Raw genomic sequence first — 22,522 nt, 5'->3', positions numbered from 1 at the left:
AGCCTACTTACAAAGCAAAAACAACAAAAAAAGCAAACTGGCTATGAATAAATCTCATGGAAGACATGAAACACCTTTATACAGAAAAGTATAAAACATTGTTGAGAGGAATTCAAGATATGCTTTGTTCATGCATCGGAAGACTTGATGTCATCAAGATTTCTGTTCTCCATGACTTGATTCATGGAAACAATGCAATCCCAGTCAAAATCCTAGCCATCTTTTTAAAATTTTATTTTATTGTTATTATTATTATTTTTCAAATTTTGTATTGTTAAGTTAATTACCAAACATTACATCATTAGTTTTTGATGTAGTGTTCCATGATTCATTGTTTGTGCATAACACCCAGTGCTCCACGCAGAACGTGCCCTCTTTAATACCCATCCCCAGGCTAACCCATCCCCCCACCCCCTCCCCTCTAGAACCCTCAGTTTGTTTTTCAGAGTCCATCGTCTCTCATGGTTCATCTCCACCTCCGATTTACTCCCATTCATTCTTCCCCTCCTGCTATCTTCTTCTTTTTTTTTTCTTAACATATATTGCATTATTTGTTTCAGAAGTACATATTTGTGATTCAACAGTCTTGCACAATTCACAGCGCTCACCGTAGCACATACCCTCCCCAGTGTCTATCACCCAGCCACCCCATCCCTCCCACCCCCCCACCACTCCAGCAATCCTCAGTTTGTTTCCTGAGATTAAGAATTCCTCATATCAGTGAGGTCATATGATACATGATTATTATTTTTTTTTTTACTTCTTTTTCTGGGTTCTTTTTTTTATTATGTTATGTTAGTCACCATAGAATACATCATTACTTTTTCATGTAGTGATCCATGCTTCATTGTTTTATCATTTTTTAAAGATTTTATTTATTTGAGAGAGAGAAAAACTGAGATAGCGACAGAGAGTACAAGTGGGAGGTGAGGGAGAAGTAGGTTCTCCCCCAGCCCCCAAAAGGGAGCCCCATGTGGAGCTTGATCCCATGCCCATAGGATCCAACAGTACGTTAAAACCAGTATTCACCATGACCAAGTGGGTTTTATTCCTGGGCTGTAAGGGTGGTTCAACACTGTTCAACGTGATACATCACATTAATAAAAGAAAGGACAAGAGCCATATGATCCTCTCAATTGAGGCAGAAAAAGCACTGGACAAAATGCAGCATCCCTTCTTGATTAAAACTCTCCACACTATAGGAATAGAGGGAATATACCCCAATAACATAAAAGCCATCTATGAAAAGCCCACAGTGAATATCATTCTCAATGGGGAAAAACCGAGACCTTTTCCCCGAAGGTCAGGAACACGACAGGGATGCCCACTCTCACCACAGTTTTTCAGCTAGAACTCCTAGCCTCCGCAATCAGACAACAATAACAACAACCTAAGAAAAGTCATCCGAATGGGCAAAGAAGAAGTCAAACTCTCACTCTTTGCAGATGACAATGATACTTTCTGTTGAAAACCCAAAAGACTCCGTCCCAAAATTGCAAGAACTCATACAAGAATTCAACAAGTTATAAAATCAATTCACAGGAATCAGTTGCATTTCTATACACTAACAATGAGACAGAAGAAAGAGAAACAGAGAGAAGAAAGAGATCCCATTTACAAATGCACCAAAACCCATAAGATAACTATGAATAAACCTAACCAAAGAGGTAAAGGATCTGCACTCCAAAACCTACACAACACTTATGAAAGAAATTGAGGAAGACACAAAGAAATGAAAAAAATGTTTCATGCTCGTGGATTGGAAAAACATTGTCAAAATGTCGATGCTACACAGAGTGATCTATACATTCCATGCAATCCCTATGAAAATACCATCAACTTTTTTCACAGAGTGTACCAAATTATCCTAAAATTTGTATGGAACCAGAAAGCACCCTGCATAGCCAGAGGAAGGTTGAAAAAGAAAACCAAAGCTGGTGGCATCGCAATGCCAAACTCCAAGCTATAGTACAAAGCTGTAATCATCAAGACAGTATGGTGCTGGCACACACACAGACACATGGATCTGTGGAACAGAAGAGAGAACCCAGAAATGGACCCTCAACTCTATGGTCAACTAATCTTCCACAAAGCAGGAAAGAATATCCAGTGGAAAAAAAGGGCAGTCTCTTCAATAAATGGTGCTGGGAAAACTGGACAGCCACACATAGAAGAATGAAAGTGGACCATTTTCTTGCACCATACACAACAATAAACTCAAGATGGATGGAAGACCTTAAGGGAGACAGGAATCCATCAGAATCCTAGAGGAGAACATAGGCAGAAGGCTCTTCGACCTCAGCCGCAGCAACTTCTTGCTAGATACATCTCCAAAGGCAAGGGAAGCAAAAGTAAAAATGAACTATTGCGACTTCATCAAGATAAAAAGCTTCTGCACAGCAAAAGAAATGGTCAACAAAACTAAAAGGCAACCTACAGAATGGGAGAAGATATTTGCAAATGTCTTATCAGATAAAGGCTAGTATCCAGGATCTATAAAGAACTTACCAAACTCAACACTCAAAAAACAATTAGTCCAGTCAAGAATTGGGCAGAAGACATGAACAGACATTTCTCCAAAGAACACATACAAATGGCCAACAAACACATGAAAAACTGTTCCACTTCATTCAGCATCAGGGAAATACAAATCAAAAGCACAATGAGATGTCACCTCATACGAGTCAGAATGGCTAAAATTAACAAGACGGGAAATAACAAATGTTGGCGAGGATGTGGATAAAGGGGAACCCTCTTACACTGTTGGTGGGAAGGCAAGCTGGTGCAGCCACTCTGCAAAACAGTATGGAGGTTCCTCGAGAAGTTAGATAGAGCTACCTTGGGGCACCTGGGTGGCTCAGTCAGTTGAGTGTCTGCCTTTGGCTCAGGTCATGATCCCAGGGTCCTGGGATTGTGTCCCGTATCGGGCACATTTTTCAGTGGGGAGCCTACTTCTCCCACTGCCTGCCGCTCCCCCTGCTTAGGCTCTCTCCCTCTCTGACAAATAAATAAAATCTTAAAATAAAAAAGATAGAGCTAGCCTACGACCCAGCAACTGCACTACTAGGTATTTACCCCAAAGATACAAATGTTGTGATCCGAAGGGGCATGCGATGTGATGAGCACTGGGTGTTAGATGAAACTGATAAACTACTGGACACTACATCTGAATCTAATGATGTACTGTAAGTTGGCTAATTAAATTTACATTAAAAAGGTAATAAGTAAACCAAATGGAGTTGGTCTTCTGTTACACCCTGAAACATCCTAAGTGGTATTCTGAGTGCATCAGCTCATTTTCATTTGCTTGATGAGTAAGCTGAAAGTCAGGGTAGGGTGCGTGTGTGTGCATGTGTGTGTGTGCGTGTGTGTGTGTTTGTGTGTGTGTGTGTATGTGTATGTGATGTCACCCAGCTGGGATCCGAGCTCCCAGAAGCAGATATATAATATACCTTCTCTTCATATCCACTGACAAGGCTTACTGCTGCCTTGACTACAGTAGGTGCTAATCCTGTACAAACATGTCCCCCGCCGTCTCCCACGTCCATGTTCCCACATCCACAGACACCCATAAGGAAGCACATACCTACCGATACTCAAGGCAGCAACTCAACACAGAAACACACCAAGTACGCACTAAGGGACCCAATGTGCTACAGCCCAGACTGTCAAGGAAAACTGACCCACAGAGTTTTACAAGGCTGAACAAGCTGCGTTGTCCAAAACAGTGCTTTTTCAAACAGTGACTTGTGACCCATCCATGTCATAAAATCAATGTAATAGTTTGCAAATCCTCATCTTAGAAAATGCAGTCAACTAGAGTAAAGTAGAAAAAATCAGTATGCATTACATACTGTAAGAGTTAAAGACTGTTTTGTGAAGTTGTTTTTGAACTGTGTGTTTGGGGTATAAGTGCCATGAAAAATCTGTTCTCTACACAAACAAAATAAATAGACCCTTAAACACAGAAAGCAAACTGATGGTTGCCAGAGGGAAAGGTGGGGGGGGTGAAATTGGTGAAGGGGATTAAGAGTTACAAACTTCCACTTATATAAATAACTCACAAAGATGAAAAGTACAACAGCCGGAATATAGGTAAATAATATTGTCATAACAACTGTACCCTGACAGGTGGTGACTATACGTAATCTCGGTGGGTGCTGAGTAATGAACAAACCCGTCGAATCACTATGTTGCACACCTGAAACTGACATAATATTGTACAGATGAACTATATTTCAATAATGAAAAGAGAAAATTGTGTTCTCACTGTTGGTGGTTTGAGCACTGTCCTCCAAGCCATCATCTAGTGCCACCTAGTGGTAAAATCCCTATCTGCAGTTGAGAAAGAACCACAGACCAGTGACAAGTCCGTAAACATGGATGTCTGGTTGGAAGGGGCCTTCCAAATGCCCTGGTCAATCCTGACATCCAGAGCAAGCACCCTTCAACAACACCGAGCCACTGCCTGAGCACGCCCCACAAGAAGGCACTCGCTCCCCCGCTGAGCGGCTCTACCTGCTGAAAAGCTGACCAAGCTGCCTTCCTCTAGGAGCTCCTCCCCGTACTTCCTACTGCCCTCTCCTGGATGACAAGGAGCAGCTTCTGTACGCGCCCTCAGTTTAATGCTCTTGATCCAGGCAAGCAATACTTGTTGAGTGTCCACTAAGTGCCAGGCACTGGGGATACAGTGGGGAACCCGGGAAGACACAGAGACAGAGACAAAGAGAAAGTAAGAGCTTATGCCAGATGAAGGACAACAGCATGGGGTCAGGAAGCGCCTCGGAATGTTCCAGAAGCAGAAGGTAGGCGGGGAGGTTGAAGAACAGAAAGAAACAGGAGAAATCTCAGAGATTTCGGGGGAAGGGTGTTTTAATTTCTCTGTTTTAAAATTTTCTACACTAACCATATGCTATATTTTCATCTAAGACACTATCAATTGTAAGACTGAAAAAGGAAAGAAGAAACACTGCCGTCAGTCCATGTTTTTCTTATTGCTTAGAATTCTAATTTTGTGTTTATGAAAAAACGCTTTTAGACTTTTTGAACAGAATGAAAGGGAAAGGATGAGTGACACGATTTGGTTAAGTCTTCCCTTTCAGGAGATCTGTGAGTTTCCATACAACATTGACCTTCGCGCGGCCAAGGGCACTGGCGAGGCTGAGTTTCTGGAGAGAACGCCATCATCGGCTCTGAGATTTCTTTCCAAGCTCCCAACCCTCCAGGTGTAGGCTGCTTTCCTGAGTCTTTCTTGATCTCGTCAGAAGGTGACACCTTCTGATGGTTGGTTCTGGAAGAGCAATCAGGATTTGTACTCATTCTTCCAACGGCCCTTAAAGGGTACATGGACTGTAGCAGCCAGGGGTTACAGGTGCAGTGGTCCAGCCATGCCAGGGGGAAGACTGAGCACGTCCATATTCACAAATAAGGACAACTCTAACATGACGCACAGTGACTGCAAGATACATCAGGAATGAATCACGGGCGCCTGGGTGGTGCAGTCTTTTGGGCAATCGACTCCTGCCTGAGGCGCAGGTTGTGATTTCAGGGACTTGAGATGGAGCCCCACGTCTGGCTCTGCACTGGGCATGGAGCCTCCTTGGGATCTTTCTCTCTCCCCTCCCCTCCTTACCACTGCTCTCAAAAAGTTAAATAAGTAAATAAAACCCAAAGAATGAAAGATCTCATATTTAGAAAGACCTTTTCTCAGTGTTCATTCAATCCACTATTGCCCTGAAATGTTCATGACATTCACATACCACCTGCTCTATTTAATATTCCTTATATATTTTTAAAAGATTTTATGTATTTATTTGAGAGGAAGAGAGAAAGCGAGGGAGAGAGCCCAAGGAGGGGGAGTGGCAGAGGGAGACGGAAAGGGAGAAGCAGTCTCCCCGCTGAGCAGGGACCCCCGAGATCATGAAGTCAGATGCTCAACCGACTGAGCCCCTCAGACACCCCTTAATATTCCTTTAAATCAACTCACTTCTTTTTAGTACCCAGGTCTGACGTGCTACCTAATAGTTTCTTCTAAGATACCCTGTAATAAATACCTTTTAAAATATAAAACTTCTATCCGGGTGCCACCTCCAGCCATCTCACATTCCTCCCGTGGGAAACACTGATCTGCTCCAGCCACCTGTTCATTCAAGAAGCACTGACTGACTTGGCCCCTTTGGCAGGAGCGTCACCTGCAATGGTGGGAACTTGCCAGGAAAGGTGTGACATGCCCTACACTGGGTATTTTTCCATCGGAGGGAATGGGAAGGGGCCCTCCCCGCTCTCCCAGCCAGTGAGGGTCGAGGCTGGGACTGCTTCATTTCACTTCTAATCAACACTCATGAGTGCTGGCTACAATGCAAGGCATTATTCCACACGCTGGACAAATAGGAACATGTACAGCCCTCGGAAACACCCTCCATCGAAGGCACCGCTTTACAGACAGAGGCCAAGGTTGTTTCCTCCAACTGTGCAACCTTGGAGGAAACTTAATTCCATTGCTTTTCAAACCTACCTTCCCACTTGGACTTCCATCCCTTCCCCCAACACTTGAGTTGCTCAAATGGTGTCTGTGTGTATGCGTGTGTGTGTATGTGTGTATTTATATGCACCATATGTACATATATACGTACGTACAATGTTTATATCTGCAACTGTAACGGTCAATCTGATACCCTTAGCATCAGTTTTCAAGTTTGGAATTTTAACTGCGTGCTGCATACTGGCCCTTAAGATACGCTCTACCTCTCATTTTTAATTTTATCCTTGTTCTTTTGCATGGATTTGTCTCAGTTTTTGGTTTCTATTTCCTGTTGGTTTTATTCTTGGTTATAAATGGAAGGCAGGAAGCAAAGTCTTAAGGGCAACAGACTTTGTACCTACACAGACTTGGAGTTTATTTCCCTTCTTGTGAGTGCTGTTGCTTTCTTCAGTAGATCCGCAAGGCCTTAAGTGTTTAATCACCTAGGAAAACAAAACAAAACACACCCCTGAACAACAGGGGTGCCTGGGTGGCTCAGGCGTTTAAGTGTCTGACTCTTGATTTGGCTCAGGTCATGATCTCAGAGTCATGAGAGCCCTGCGTTCAGGCTCCAACCCTCAGCGAGGAGACCGCTTCTCCTTCTCCCTCTGCCCTCCCAACCCCATCCCTCTCACTCTCTCTTAAATAAATAAATGAATAGACTAGACTAGACTAGACTAGACTAGACTAGAATAGCATAGCATAGCATAGTTTAGCATAGCATAGCATAGCATAGCATAGAATAATATTTTAAAAAACCAAAAAAACAACACTAGGCCTCAATTAAATAAGACCCGTAAGCTATCATTTCCTCCCAAAGGAAGTTACCGGTATTGCCTTCTGGCTTCATCTAACAACCAGTGACTTCACAAGGATTAAGAGGATCTCAAATCTACTGTCTCTATTGCAAGGAGTCCCTGAACACTGGGCAAGATATTAAAAGAAAAGGAACCAACATTCACCAGAAGGTGAATAAGGAGAAGTCAATCAGAAAGTTCCCGTGGTACAATGTCTCATATCGGACTTACACAAGCAAACAATAAAAATAAAACAGTCAGCATAGAATAGAATAATAGGATACCAAGGATCTGAATAATGTTAAAGTACTTTTGGAAAAAATAAAACATTAATGAACATGTATTCTGAAAATTTTCTCCCAGTCTTGCCTATTCATTTTCTTAGTGCATTTATTTTTCCTTTGTAATTACTGCTTTTTGTGTTCTGTATAAAAAATATTTGCCTACCCCAACCAAGGTTGTCAAGATATTCTCCCATGTTTTCAGACAAAACTCTTATGGTTTTAGCTTTTTCTTTTAAATGTTTATTTGAGAGGGGCAGAGAGAGCACACAGGGGGAGGGGTGGAGGGAAAGAATTTCAACCAGACACCCCGCTGAGCATGGAACCTGACACAGAGCATGACATGGGGCTTGATCTCATGACCCTGAGACCATGAGCTGAGCCAAAATCAAGACTACGACTCTTAAGAGACTGAATGACCCAGTGCCCATGGTTCTGGCTTTTATATTTAGGTTCATGATTCATCCCAAATTAATGTGTATGTACAAAATCAAGCAGGGGTCAAGGACCATTCTGTTTCCAATTGAATAGCCATTTCATTCAGAATTATTCATTAAAAAGACGTGCCTTTCCCCCACTGACCTTATTTAACTCTCTGGGTAAAAAATCAATCAACAGTACTTCTGGAGATTCATCTTTTTTTTAATTTTATTCCTGTTATCTTTTTTTTTAAATTTTTTTATTGTTATGTTAATCACCATATATTACATAATTTGTTTTGGTGTATTGTTCCATGATTCATTGTTTGTTCATGTTATCTTAATCAGCATACATGACATATTCGTTTGTGATGTAGTGTTCCATGATTCATTGTTTGTGCATAACACCCAGTGCTCCACGCAGAACGTGCCCTCTTTAATACCCATCCCCAGGCTAACCCATTCCCCACCCTCCTCCCCTCTAGAACCCTCGGTTTGTTTTTCAGAGTCCATCGTCTCTCATGGTTCTTCTCCCCCCCCCATCCCCGACTTACTCCCCTTCATTCTTCCCGTCCTGCTATCTTCTTCTTTTTCTTTTTCTCTTAAGATATGTTGCATTATCTGTTTCGGAGGTACAGATCGGTGATTCAACACAATGGTCTTGCACAATTGACAGCGCTCGCCATAAAACATACGCTCCCCAATGCCTATCACCCAGCCACCCCATCCCTCCCACCCCCCACCACTCCAGCAACACTCAGTTTGCTTCCCGAGTTGAAGAATTCCTCATATCAGTGAGGTCATATGATACATGTCTTTCTTTGATTGACTTATTTCACTCAGCATAATGCCCTGCAGTTCCATTCACGTCGTTGCAAATGGCGAGGTCTCATTCCTTTTGATGGCTGCCTAATATTCCCTTGTGTATATATACACCACATCTTCTTGATCCATTCATCTGTTGATGGACATCTTGGCTCTTTCCACAGTTTGGCTATTGTGGACATTGCTGCTATAAACATTGGGGTGCACGTACCCCTTCGGATCCCTGCATTTGTATCTTTGGGGTAAATACCCAGTAGTGCAATGGCTGGCTCGTATGGTAGCTCTATTTTCAACCGTTTGAGGAACCTCCATACTGTTTTCCAGAGTGGTTGCACCAGCTTGCATTCCCACCAACAGTGTAGGAGGGTTCCCCGTTCTCCGCATCCCCGCCAACATCTGTCGTTTCCTGACTTGTTAATTTTACCCACTCTGACTGGGGTGCGAGGTGGTATCTCCTTGAGGTTTTGATTTGGATTACCCTGATGCCGAGCGATGTTGAGCACTTTTTCATGTGTCTCTTGGCCATTTGGATGTCTTCTTTGGAAAAATGTCTGTTCGTGTCGTCTGCCCATTTCTTGACTGGATTTTGTGTTCTTTGGGTGTTGAGTTTGATAAGTTCTTTATAGGTTTTGGATACTAGCCCTTTATCTGATATGTCCTTTGCAAATATTTTCGCCCATTCTGTCGGTTGTCTTTTGGTTTTGTGGACTGTTTCTTTTGCTGTGCAAAAGCTTTTTCTCTTGATGAAATCTCAATAGTTCATTTTTGCCCTTGCTCCCCTTGCCTTTGGTGATGTTTCTAAGGAAGAAGTTGCTGCGGCTGAGGTCGAAGAGGTTGCTACCTGTGTTCTCCTTTAGGATTTTGATGGACCTCTGTCTCCCATTTAGGTCTTTCAACCATTTGGAGTCTATTTTTGTGTGTGGTGTAAGGAAATGGTCCAGTTTCATTCTTCTGCATGGGGCTGTCCAATTTTCCCAACAGCACTTGTTGAAGAGACTGTCTTTTTTCCATTGGACAGTCTTTCCTGCTTTGTCAAAGATTAGTTGACCATAGAGTTGAGGGTCCATCTCTGGGCTCTCGATTCTGTTCCATTGATCGACGTGTCTGTTTCTGTGCCAGTACCATACTGTCTTGATGATGACAGCTTTGTAATAGAGCTGGAAGTCCGGAATTGTGACGCCGCCAGCTTTGCTTTCCTTTTTCAAAATTCCTCTGGCTATTCGGGGTCTCTTCCGGTTCCATACCAATTTTAGCATCATTTGTTCCATTTCTTTGAAAAAAGTGGATGGTACTTTGATGGGGATCGCACTGAATGTGTACATTGCTCTCAGTAGCATAGACATCTTCCCAATGTTGGTTCTTCCAACCCATGAACCTGGAACATTTTTCCATTTCTTTGTGTCTTCTTCAGTCTCCTTCACGGGTATTTTATAGTTTTCTGAGTACAGATCCTTTGCCTCTTTGATTAAATTTATTCCTCGGTATCTTATGGTTTTGGGTGCCATTTTAAATGGGATCGACTCGTTAATTTGTCTCTCTTCTGTCTTGTTGTTGGTGTATAGGAATGCCACTGGTTTCTGGGCATTGATTTTATATCGTGCTACTTTCCTGACTTCCTGAATGAGTTCTAGCAGTTCTGGGGGTGGAGTCTTTTGGGTTTTCCACATACAGTATCCTATCATCTGCAAAGAGTGAGAGTTTGACTTCCTCTTTGCCGATTTGGATGCCTTGGATTTCTTTTCATTGTCTGATTGCTGTGGCTAGGACTTCTAATAGCAGTGGTGATAGTGGACATCCCTGCTGCATTCCTGACCTTCAGGGAATAGCTCTCAGCTTTTCCCCATTGAGAATGAGATTCGCTGTAGGTTTTTCATAGATGGCTTTTATGATATTGAGGTATGTACCCTCTATCCCTCTGCCCTGAAGAGTTTTGATCAAGGAAGGATGCTGTACTTTGTCAAATGCTTTTTCTGCATCGATTGGGAGGATCATATGATTCTTATTCTTTCTTTTGTTATAATGTACCGTATCACGTGGATTGATTTGCGGATGTTGAACCGGCCTTGCAGCCCAGGGATAAATCCCACTTGGTCATGGTGAATAATCCTTTGAAGGTACCGTTGGATCCTGTGGGCTAGTATTTTGGTGAGAATCTTTGCATCCATGTTCATCAAGGATATTGGTCTGTAATTCTCCTTTGGGATGGGGTCTTTGTCTGGTTTGGGGATCAAGGTAATGGTGGCTTCATAAAATGAGTTTGGAAGTCTTCCTTCCATTTCTATTTTTTGGAACAGTTTCAGGAGAATAGGTACTAATTCTTCTTTAAATGTCTGATAGAATTTCGCTGGGAAGCCGTCTGGCCCTGGGCTTTTGTTTGTCGGGAGATTGTTGATGACTGCTTCAATTTCCTTAGTGGTTCTAGGTCTGTTCAAGTGCTCTCTTTCTTCCCAGTTCAATTTTGGTAGTTGATACATCTCTAGGAATGCACCCATTTCTTCCAGGTTATCTAATTTGCTGGCATGGAGTTGCTCATAACATGTTCTTATCATTGTTTGTATTTCTTGGGTGTTGGTTGTGATCTCTCCTCTTTCATTCATGATTTTGTTGATTTGGGCCATTTCTCGTTTCTTTTTGATCAGTCTGGCCAGGGCTTTCTCAATTCTGTGAATTCTTTCAAAGAACCAGCTGCTACTTTTGTTGATCCGTTCTACTGTTCTTTGGGTTTCTATTTCACTGATTTCTGCTCTGATCTTTATTATTTCTCTTCTCCTGCTGGGTTTGGGTTTTCTTTGCTGTTCTTTCTCCAGCTCCTTTAGGTGTAGGGTTAGGTTGTGTATTTGAGACCTTTCTTGTTTCTTGGGAAAGGCTTGTATTGCCTATATACTTTCCTCTTAGGACTGCCTTCGCCGCATCTCAAAGATTTTGAACAGTTTTCTTTTCTTTTTCATTGGTTTCCATGCATCTTTTTTTTCTCTTAATTCTTCTTTAATCTCCTGGTTGATCCATTCATTCTTTAGTAGGATGCTTTTTAGTCTCCATGTACTTGAGTTCTTCCCAACGTTCCTCTTGTGATCGAGTTCTAGTTTCACAGCACTGTGGTCTCCAAATATGCAGGGAAGGATCCCAGTACTTTGGTACCAGTTAAGACTTGATTCGTGACCTAGGATGTGATGTATTCTGGAGAATGTTCCACAGACCCTAGAGGAGAATGTGTATTCCGTTGCTTTGGGATGGAATGTTCTGAATATATCTGTGAAGTCCATTTGGTCCAGTGTGTCGTTTAAAGTCTTTATTTCCTTGTTGATCTTTTGCTTAGATGATCTGTCCACTTCAGTGAGGGGGTGTGACACATCCCCCACTATTATTGTATTGTTGTCAATGTGTTTCTTTGCTTTTGTTTTTAATTGGCTTCTCTATTTGGCTGCTCCCATGTTAGGGGCGTAGATATTTACAATTGTTAGATCTTCTTGGTGGGTAGACCCTTTAAGTAGGATAGAGTGTCCTTCCTCATCTCTTATTACAGTCGTTGGTTTACAAGTCTAATGTGTCTGATATAAGGATTGCCACCCCAGCTTTCTTTTGGTGCCCATTAGCATGGTAAATGGTTTACCACCCAATCACTTTCAATCTTTAGACCCAAGTTTAGACTTTGGGTCTAAAATCAGTCTTTTGCAAACAGCATATTGACGGGTCTTGGTTTTTTTTTTTTTTTTAATCCAATCCGATAGCCTGTGTCTTTCGATTGGAGCATTGGGCCCATTTCGATTCAGAGTAACTATTGAAAGAAGGAATTTAGGGCCATTGTATTGCCTGTGGGGTGACTATTACTGTATATCGTCTCTATTCCTTTCTGGTCTATGTTTACTTTTAGGCTCTCCCTTTGCTTAGAGGACCCCTTCCAATAATTCTTGTGGCGCTGGGTTTGGGTGTGTGAATTCCTTTAGTTTTGGTTTGTCCTAGGAGCTTTGTATCCCTCCTATTTTCTTTTTTAACTTTTTTTATTGTCATGTTCATCCGCATACATGACATCATTCATTTGTGATGTAGTGTTCCATGATTCATTGTTTGTGCATAACACTCAGTGCTCCACGCAGAACGTGCCCTCTTTAATACCCATCCCCAGGCTAACCCATCCCCTCACCCCCTCCCCTCTAGAACCCTCAGTTTGTTTTTCAGAGTCCATCGTCTCTCATGGTTCATCTCCACCTCCGATTTACTCCCATTCATTCTTCCCCTCCTGCTATCTTCTTTTTTTTTCTTAACACATATTGCATTATTTGTTTCAGATGTACAGATCTGTGATTCAACAGTCTTGCACAATTCACAGCGCTCACCATAGCACATACCTTCCCCAATGTCTATCACCCAGCCACCCCATCCCTCCCACCCCCCCACCACTCCAGCAACCCTCAGGTTGTTTCCTGAGATTAAGAATTCCTCATATCAGTGAGGTCATATGATACATGATTATTATTATTTTTTTACTTCTTTTTCTGGGTTCTTTTTTTTTTTATTATGTTATGTTAGTCACCATAGAATACATCATTACTTTTTCATGTAGTGATCCATGCTTCATTGTTTTATCATTTTTTAAAGATTTTATTTATTTGAGAGAGAGAAAGACTGAGATAGCGACAGAGAGTACAAGTGGGAGGTGAGGGAGAAGTAGGTTCTCCCCCAGCCCCCAAAAGGGAGCCCCATGTGGAGCTTGATCCCATGACCTGAGGATCATAACCAAGCCGAAGGCAGCTGCTTAATTCACTATGCCACCCAGGTGCCCCTACCGATCTTTTCTTTTTCTAGAAGAAATGAACAAGTTGATTCTAAAATGTATATGGAAATGTAAAGGGTCTAGAATAGCCAAAATAGTCTTCAAAAGAAGAACACAGTTGAAGAAACTACACTGCTTATTCCCACTTAATTTTAAGACATAGTAAAGACACAGGAATCAAAGTATTTGCTATAAAGACAGATCAGTGAACTAGAATAGAGTCCAAAAAATAGAGCAATCACAAGTACTGTCAGTTGATTTTTGTGCAGAGTGTTAAGTCAGTTCAGTGGGGGAAAGGGAAGTCTTTTTAGTGAATAATTCTCGGCAAGCTGGATATCCAAGCGGAACCAAAATGGACCTCGACCCTGACCTCATTCTGTACACACACATTAATTTGGGATGGATCATAAACCTAAATATAAAACTTTGCACCAGGGGCACCTCATTGGCTATGTCCCTTAAGAGTCTGACTCTTGATTTTGGCTCAGTCACGATCTCAGGATTATGAGATCAGTCCGGTGTGGAGCCAAGCACTGTGTCAGGCTTCATGCTCAGCGGGGAGTCTGCTTGAGAATTTTCCCTCTGCCCCTCCCCGTGCACTCTCTCTCAAAAAAAAAAAAAAAAAAAAAACCAAAAACCTAGAACCATAAAACTTTTGTATGAAACTTGAGATAGGCAAATGATATGTATACAGAACATAAAAAGCTCTAATTAGAAAGGAAAAATAGATACACTGAGAAAATGAACAGGAAAGACAGACTGGGAGAAAATATTCAGAATACAAGTTCTTAAATGTTTTATTTTTTCCAAAAATATTTTACCATTATTGAGATCCCTGGCATCCTATTATTCTATTCTGTATTAACTGATTTTTTATTGTTTAAGTCAGATATGTGACATTGTACCACGGGAACTTTCAGTTTGGCTTCTCCTCCTTATTCACCCTCTGGTGAAACTTGGTTCCTTTTCCATTTTTGTCGTGCCCCGTGTTCAGGGACTACTTGCAATAGAGACAGTAGATTTGAGATTCTCTTAATCCTTGTGAAATAACTGGCAGTTAGATGAAGCCAGAAGGCAATAGCAGCAACTTCCTTTGGGAGGGAACGATAGCATATGAGTCTTAGTTAATTGAGGCCCATTGTTGTTTTTTGTTTTCAGAAAATATTTTATTTCTTTATTATTTATTTATTTGAGGCGAGAGAGAGGTCGGGGTTGGGGGGGGCAGAGGGAAAGGAAGAAGCAAAGTCTGCACTGAGCATGGAGCCTGAACACGGTGTTTGATCTCACGACCCTGGGATCATAACCTGAGCCGAAATCAAGAGTCAGACACTTAAACCAACAGAGCCACACAGTCGCCCCTGTTTTTCATGGGGTTTTCTTTTTGTTTGTTTTAGATAATTAAACACTTAAGGCCTTGCAGATCTGCTGAGGAAAGCAACAGAGCTCACAAGAAAGGAAACAAACTCAAAGTCTGTGTAGGTACAAAGCCTGTTGCCCTTAAGACTTTGCTTCTTGCCTTCCATTTATAACCAAGAATAAAACGAGTAGGACATAGAAACCAAAAAATTGAGACTAAAGGATGCAAAAGAACAATGATAAAATTAAAAATGAGAAGTAGAGCATATCTTAAAGGCCAGTATGCAGCACACAGTTAAAATTCCCAACTTGAAAACTGATGCTGAGAATATTGGATTGACTTTTGCAATTGCAGATATAAACATTGTAGATACGTATATCTGTACATACAGTACACCGTATATACCTACAGACGCAGACACACATACACACAGACACCATTTGAGCAACTGAAGTGTTGGGGGAGGGATGGAAGTCCAAGTGGGAAAGTAGGTTTGAAAAGCGATAGAATTAGGTTTCCTCCGAGGTTGCACAGCTTGAAGAAACAACCTTGACCTCTGTCTGTAAAGCGGTGCCTTCCACGGAGGGTGCTTCCGAGGGCGGTACGTGTTCCTGTTTGCCCAGCGTGTGGAATAATGCCTGCCATTGTAGCCAGCACTCATGAGTGTTGATTAGAAGTGAAATGAAGCAGCCCCAGCCTCGACCCTCACTGACTGGGAGAGCGGGGAGGGCCCCTTCCCATTCCCTCCAATGGAGAAATACCCGGTGGAGGGCATATCACACCTTTCCTGGCAAGTTCCCACCATTGCAGGTGACACTCCTGCCCAAGGGGCCAAGTCAGTCAGTACTTCTTGAATGAACAGGTGGCTGGAGCAGATCAGTGTTTCCCACGGGAGCAATGAGAGATGTCTTGAGGTGGCACCCAGATAGAAGTTTTACATTTCAATAGGTATTTATTACAGGGTGTCTTAGAAGAAAATATTAGGTAGCACGTCAAACCGGAGTACTAAAAAGAAGTGAGTTGATTTAAAGGAATTTTAAGGGGCGTCTGAGTGGCTCAGTTGGTTGAGCGTCTGCCTTTGGCTTGGGTCATGATCTCGGGGTCCCTGCTCAGCAGGGAGCCTGATTCTCCCTTTCTGTCACCCCCTGCTTGGGCTCTCTCCCTCGCTTTCTCTCTCTCTCTCTCAAATAAATACATAAAATCTTTAAAAATATATAAAGGAACATTAAATGGAGCACGTGGTATGTGAACGTCATGAAAATTTCAGGGCAATCGTGGATTGAATGAACACAGAAAAGGTCTTTCTAAATATGAGATCTTTCATTCTTTGGGTTTTATTTGATTATTTATTTAACTTTTTGAGAGCGAGAACACGTGTGAGCAGTGGTAGGGAGGGGAGGGGAGAGAGAAAGATTCCAAGCAGGCTCCACGCCCAGTGCGGAGCCAGACGTGGGGCTCCATCTCAAGACTCTGAGATCACAACCTGAGCCTCAGCCAGGAGTCGGTTGCCCAACAGACTGCGCCACCCAGGAGCCCGTGATTCATTCTTGATGTGTCCTGAAGTCACTGTGCGTCATGTTAGAGTTGTTCTTATCTGGGCACATGGACGTGTTTGGTCTTCCTCGTAGCGTGGCTGGACCACTGCACCCGCAGCCCCTGGCTGCTTCAGGCCACGTACCATTTAAGGGCCGTTTGAAGAAGGAGCACAAATCCTGATTGCTCTTCCAGAACCATCCGTTAATACCTTCTTAAGAGATCAAGAAAGACTCAGGAACACAGCCTACACCTGGAGGGTCGGGAGCTTGGAAAGAAATCTCAGAGCCGATGATGGAGATCTCTTCAGAAATGCTGCCTTGCCAGTGCCCTTGGTGGCTCGAAGGTCAATGTTGTGTGGAAACTCACAGATCTCCTGAAAGGGAAGACTTAACCAATTCATGTCACTCATCCTTTCCCTTTCGTTCTGTTCAAATTTTCTAAAAGGGCTTTTTCATAAACATAAAATTAGAATTCTAAGCAATAAGAAAAACATGGACTAACAGGCAGTGTTTCTTCTTTCCTTTTACAGTTACAATTGATGGTGTCTTAGGATGAAATACGGCATATGGTTAATGTAGAAAAATTTTAAAACAGAGAAATTAAAACACATACAGCCCCCCTAAAAAAATCTCTGAGGTTTCTCCTGTTTCTCTGCTGTTCTTCAGCCTCCCTGACTACCTTCTGCTACTGGAACATTCCGAGGCGCTTCCTGACCCCATGCTGTTGTCCTTCATCTAGCATAAGCTCCTACTTTCTCTTTGTCTCTGTCCCTGTGTCTTCCCGTGTTCCCCCACTGTATCCCCAGTGCCTGGCACTTAGTGGACACTCAACAAGTATTGCTTGCCTGGATCAAGAGTGTTAAACTGAGGGCGCGTACAGAAGCTGCTCCTTGTCATCCAGGAGAGGGCAGTAGGAAGTATGGGGAAGAGCTCCTAGAGGAAGGCAGCTTGGTCAGCTTTTCAGCAGGTAGAGCCGCTCAGCGGGGGAGCGAGTGCCTTCTTGTGGGGCGTGCTCAGGCAGTGGCTCGGTGTTGTTCAAGGGTGCTTGCCCTGGATGTCAGGGTTGACCAGGTCATTTGGAAGGCCCCTTCCGACCAGACATCCATGTTTGCAGACTCTTGTCACTGGTCTGTGGTTGTTTCTCAACAGCAGATATGGCTGTTACCACTATGTGGCACTAGATGATGGCTTTGAGGACAGTGCTCATCAAACCACCAACAGCGAGAGCACAATTTTCTCTCTTTTCATTATTGAAATATAGTTGATCTGCACAATGTTATGTCAGTTTCAGGTGTGCAGCATAGTGATTCGACAAGTCTATGCATTACTCAGCACTCACCAGGATTAAGTACAGTCACCCTTTGTCACAGTACAGTTGTTATTATGATATTATTGACTATATTCCGACGTCTACTTTTGTTTTTGTGAGTTATTTATATAAGTGGAAGTTTGTGCCTCTTAATCCCCTTCACCAGTTTCACCCATCCTCCCTCTCTTTGCCTCTGGCACCATTGGTTGTGTTTTCTTTGGAGAACAGATTGTTCATGGCACTTATACCCCAAACACACACTTCAACAAAAGCTTCACAAAACAGTCTTTAACTCTTACTGTATGTAATGCATATTGATATTTTCTATTTTACTCTAGTTGACTGCATTTTCTTATTTATTTATTTATTTGACAGAGAGAGAGAGAAATCACAAGTAGGCAGAGCGGCAGGCAGAGGGAGAGGGAGAAGCAGGCTTCCCGCTGAGCAGGGAGCCCGATGCGGGGCTCAATCCCAGGACCCTGGGATCATGTCCTGAGCCAAAGGCAGACGCTTACTGGCTGAGCCACCCAGGTGCCCTATTTGACTGCATTTTCTAAGAATGGGATTTGCAGACTACTACATTGATTTAATATGGATGAGTAGTAATTCTTTGTTTGAAAAGCACTACTTTAGGCAACGGATCCTGTGCACTCTTTTTTTTTTTTTAAAGATTTTATTTATTTATTTGACAGAGAGAGAGAGAGATCACAAGTGGGGCGGTGGCAGAGGGAGAGGGAGAAGCAGGCTCCCAGCTGAGCAGGGAACCCGATGCAGGGCTTGATCCCAGGACCCTGAGATCATGACCTGACCCGAAGGCAGATGCCCAACTGACTGAGCCACCCAGGCACCCCCTGTTCACTCTTTTAAAACTCTGTGGGTCAGTTTTCCTTGGATAATCTGGGCTTGTAGCAAATTCTGTCCCTTAGTGCGTACTTGGTGTGTTCCTGTGTTGAGTTGCTGCCTTGTGTAGCTGAAGGTAGGTGCTTCCTTATGGGTATCTGCAGATGTGGGAACATGGACGTGGAAGACGGGGCGAGGGTTGGGGGTGGCATGGTTCTACAGGACTGGCATCAACTGCAGTCAAGGCAGCAGTAAGCAGCAGAAGCTCTGCTTCTGCGAGCTCAGAACTGAGCTAGGTGACATCACACACAAACACAGACACACGTGGATACGCACATATACACACAGACACACAGAGACATACACACACACACCCTACCCGTTTCAGCTTACTCTTCAAGGAAATGGAAATGAGTTAATGCACTTAGGGTATCACTTAGGATGTTTCTGGGTGTAAGTAACAGAAGACCAACTCCATTTAGTTTATTACTTTTTTTTTAAACATTTATTTATTTGGCAGGGGGGAGGAGCAGAGCGGGAGAGAATCCTGGAAGAGGCCCCTCGCTGAGTCCGGAGTCTGATGCAGGGCTCGATACCAGGACCCTGAGATCATGACTTCAGCTGAAAACAAGAGTAGGCCTCTCAACCAACTGAGCCTACCAAGCGCCCCTCAGTTTGGTATAAATGGTAAAGACACTTATTAGCTCACAAGGTTCATTGAGAGGTAGAGCAGACTCCATTGCCCACAGTGTCTTGGCATGGCCTTGAGATCTAGGCTCCTTCCACTTCTCATTTCCTAAGGCTGGTTCCATTCAGAGTTGCCTTAATTGATTTACCTGTGAATCCAAATTCATGTTCCCTGTAGTTGTGCATTCAATGACTTCTTGCTCCTTGTTCACTTTAAAAAAGTGATAGTTTAAGTTCTTCCTCTTCTTAATAATAAATCATGCTTTTTCACTTCCATTTTCTCTAGGAAGAGGCTAACTTGTGACTTCCACATCATCACAGTCTTCTGTTGGAATGTGCTGGCTTTTGTCAGGCAGCCAGGCTTTCATTTGTTCTATCGTGTCCCGCAAATTCTGAATCTCCTCGTCTTTTGCTGAAAGGAGCTGAGTATGTTCAATGTTCATCTGCTCCTGCTGGTATTGGATATGGTCCACTTTCTGCTTCTGCTCTTGTAAAGAATGAAGCAGTCCTATCTCCCCCTGCTGCTGGTTGTGAATGATCTCCTGTTGCTCTCTGATTTCCTCCTCGAGATCATCTTTTAACTCTGCGAAGGGCAAAAGGCAATCCTAGCCCAACTCTTCCTCCCAGGATCCTGTAAGCCTACTTTAACATATAAATATTATTTTGGAAATTTCCTTTTTCTGTACCCCTAAGATACATGTTGGCAATCATCCCTCAAGCATATGACCCACTGATATATAGCTGAAAGGTCTCATGACAAAGGTTTTATTAGACGGTAATAAATGACCTTTTGCCAACAATAGTTAGGGCCTCATGCTCCTGGACACCTTGCTTCCAAAATTCCTTAGAGACTTACACTATCCCCAACCCCTTCCCGACTTGAAAGTATATAATGGGCTACTCCTCATGACCCCGGTGCAGCTCTTTGTGCCCATGGGTCCTGTCCCCGTGCTTTAATAAAATCACCCTTTTGCAGCACCAAAGACATCTCAGGAATCCATTCTTGGTCGTGGGCTCCAGAAAGTATGATGGCAGGACGAGAAAATGTGCCTAAAAGTGATACAAACACACAGTTCAAAAAGCAAGCAAAAGACTAAGAAAAATATCTGCCCAAAAAAGGCTGATGAGGGTCTTTAATCAAAGAACGTATCTTTATGTTCTAAAGGATACCTAGCAATTGAAAAGAAAATGAAACAATGCCACTGACACAATTCCAAAGGATACTTACAAAGAAAAGCAGCAGGCCAATAAAAGGAAGGAAACCTACTCCACCTCACTAGCACAAAGTTATTTAAAAAATTTTAAATTAATAGGTTTGGCAGACCCGTTTCTCTCGCCCAGTAACTTAGGGGACTCGTCTCCCAGGCTCTCATGCGCACACACTCCAAGTGTTTCCACCCTCCGCAATAGGGAGGCTCTCTACACACGGTCCCCCTACCCTACTGTTTCTTTGAGTTGCTATGCGAGCAGTGAGACTTGCATGCCCGAGGGGGGGGCCGCAGGGCTGGCTTCAGGAAACCAGTGGGGGGCTGTGTTCTGCCACCTGCCCTATCCTGAGTCTCACTCAGAATATGGGTCAGAAGCCCTCGCAGCGCTCTCACGCACTTCACGGCCAAAGGCTTCCACTCTCAGAAAAGGCGGTCAAAGCGCAAGAACGTGTTCTCCAGAAGTGTTGTCTTTCCGAGTGGGGTGGCTGGCCTTATGCCTGCAGGCGCACAAGAGGCCACGCGGCTAGCCTCAGGAAACAAGAGGGGAGAGAGAGCTGCCTTCTGCACCATCCTGTTTCTCGCTTGGTTTCACGGATGGAACCCATTCCCTGGGCTCTCATACACGACCACGGCAAAATTCCTCCAGCTCCAAGAACAGCAATGGTAGCTAAAGTTCGGTGACTCGACAGCTTGGATTCTCTGTGATAGTGGTCAGGTACCCAGGCGTCCAGGCAGGCACACGGGGGACAGCAGTGCAAACCTCCTAAAACAAGAGGGGAGTCAAGAGCAGCCTTCCTTCCAGGCCTCTCTATCGGTCTGAGGAAAGTTCAGGTCCCATTTCTCATGCTTTCACACAAACACCGGACAGATGAAGTTTGCACTAAGGAAAGGCATTATATGGCTGAGGCACGCGGGTCTCTCCCGTCTTGTTCCTTTGCAGTAGGCGGGTGGCACTTAGGACTAAATGCACACAGGGGGCAGACGACCTAGCTTCACGAAAGAGGAGTAGAGTCGAGAGGCGCCTTGGGCCCATGCTTCTTTCTCCATTGGAATTCTGCTGGCACACGCTCCCTAGGTGGGTACACAAGCACCCTTGAAAATGTGGCCACCCTTTGGAGAGGCGACGTGAGTTGAAGGCTGGGCTTGCGGGTGATGACTTGTTTCTTCTAAACCAGGGTGGAGCCGTGAAGGTTCCGAGCACACGTGGAGCAGTAGAGCGTTACTAGTTTCAGGTAGCAAGAGTGCTGAGCCGCGAGATGCCTGCAGCACCGGCCTGTTTCTCCCTCGCTTCGACGAAGGTCACCCGTTCCCAAGGCTCTCCCCCACGGTACCGGGTACGCTGTTGCCTCCCTCACAGAGGTGGACGGTTGCTAGGGCACGGATTCTCCACACGGTGGCTGCTTCGAGTCAGTACGCTAGCAATTAGATTTGAACGCCAAATTGGGGCCGCAGGGCTGGCTTCAGGAAACAAGTGGGGAGTTGTATTCTCCCTTCTGCCGCGGCTTCAGTCTCCCTCAGAAAATGGTTTTAGACTCGCTGGCTGTGCTCGCACGCATGCACACAGCAAAGGGCTTCCACCCTCAGGAAGGCCTACTCTGGCCGAAGCCCGGATACTCTACAATGTGGTTCCCTCGAGTTAGGTGTTTGGCTCTTGGCCTGCAAGCAACCGGGGTAACTGTACTAGCCCCGGGAACAAGAGCTGAGCCGAGAGGCGTCTCCGGCACTGGCCTTTCTCTCCCTCGGGTTTACGTAGGGAAGCCGTTCCCCGGGCTCTCAAACACAGCACACACCATAGAGCGTCCTCCCTGCCAGGCACCGGCGGGAGCTAAAGCGCGCTTTCTACACAGTGTTGAGCCTTCCAGGGAGGGGACTGCAACTTAGGCCTGCACGCACACATGCCGGAGGTGTGCTAGCATTCTGCCACTGAGAGCTGGTGGGAGAGGTGCCGCTGCACGAAGCCGTTTCTGTCGCCC

The sequence above is a fragment of the Eumetopias jubatus genome, unplaced genomic scaffold (assembly GCF_037043125.1).
Source record: "Eumetopias jubatus isolate StellerSeaLion01/CBP00866 unplaced genomic scaffold, mEumJub1_p1.0 scaffold_12, whole genome shotgun sequence".
In the NCBI taxonomy this organism is placed as follows: Eukaryota; Metazoa; Chordata; class Mammalia; order Carnivora; family Otariidae; genus Eumetopias; species Eumetopias jubatus.
The sequence above is the reverse complement of the archived record's forward strand: the minus strand, read 5'-3'. Positions refer to the sequence as shown.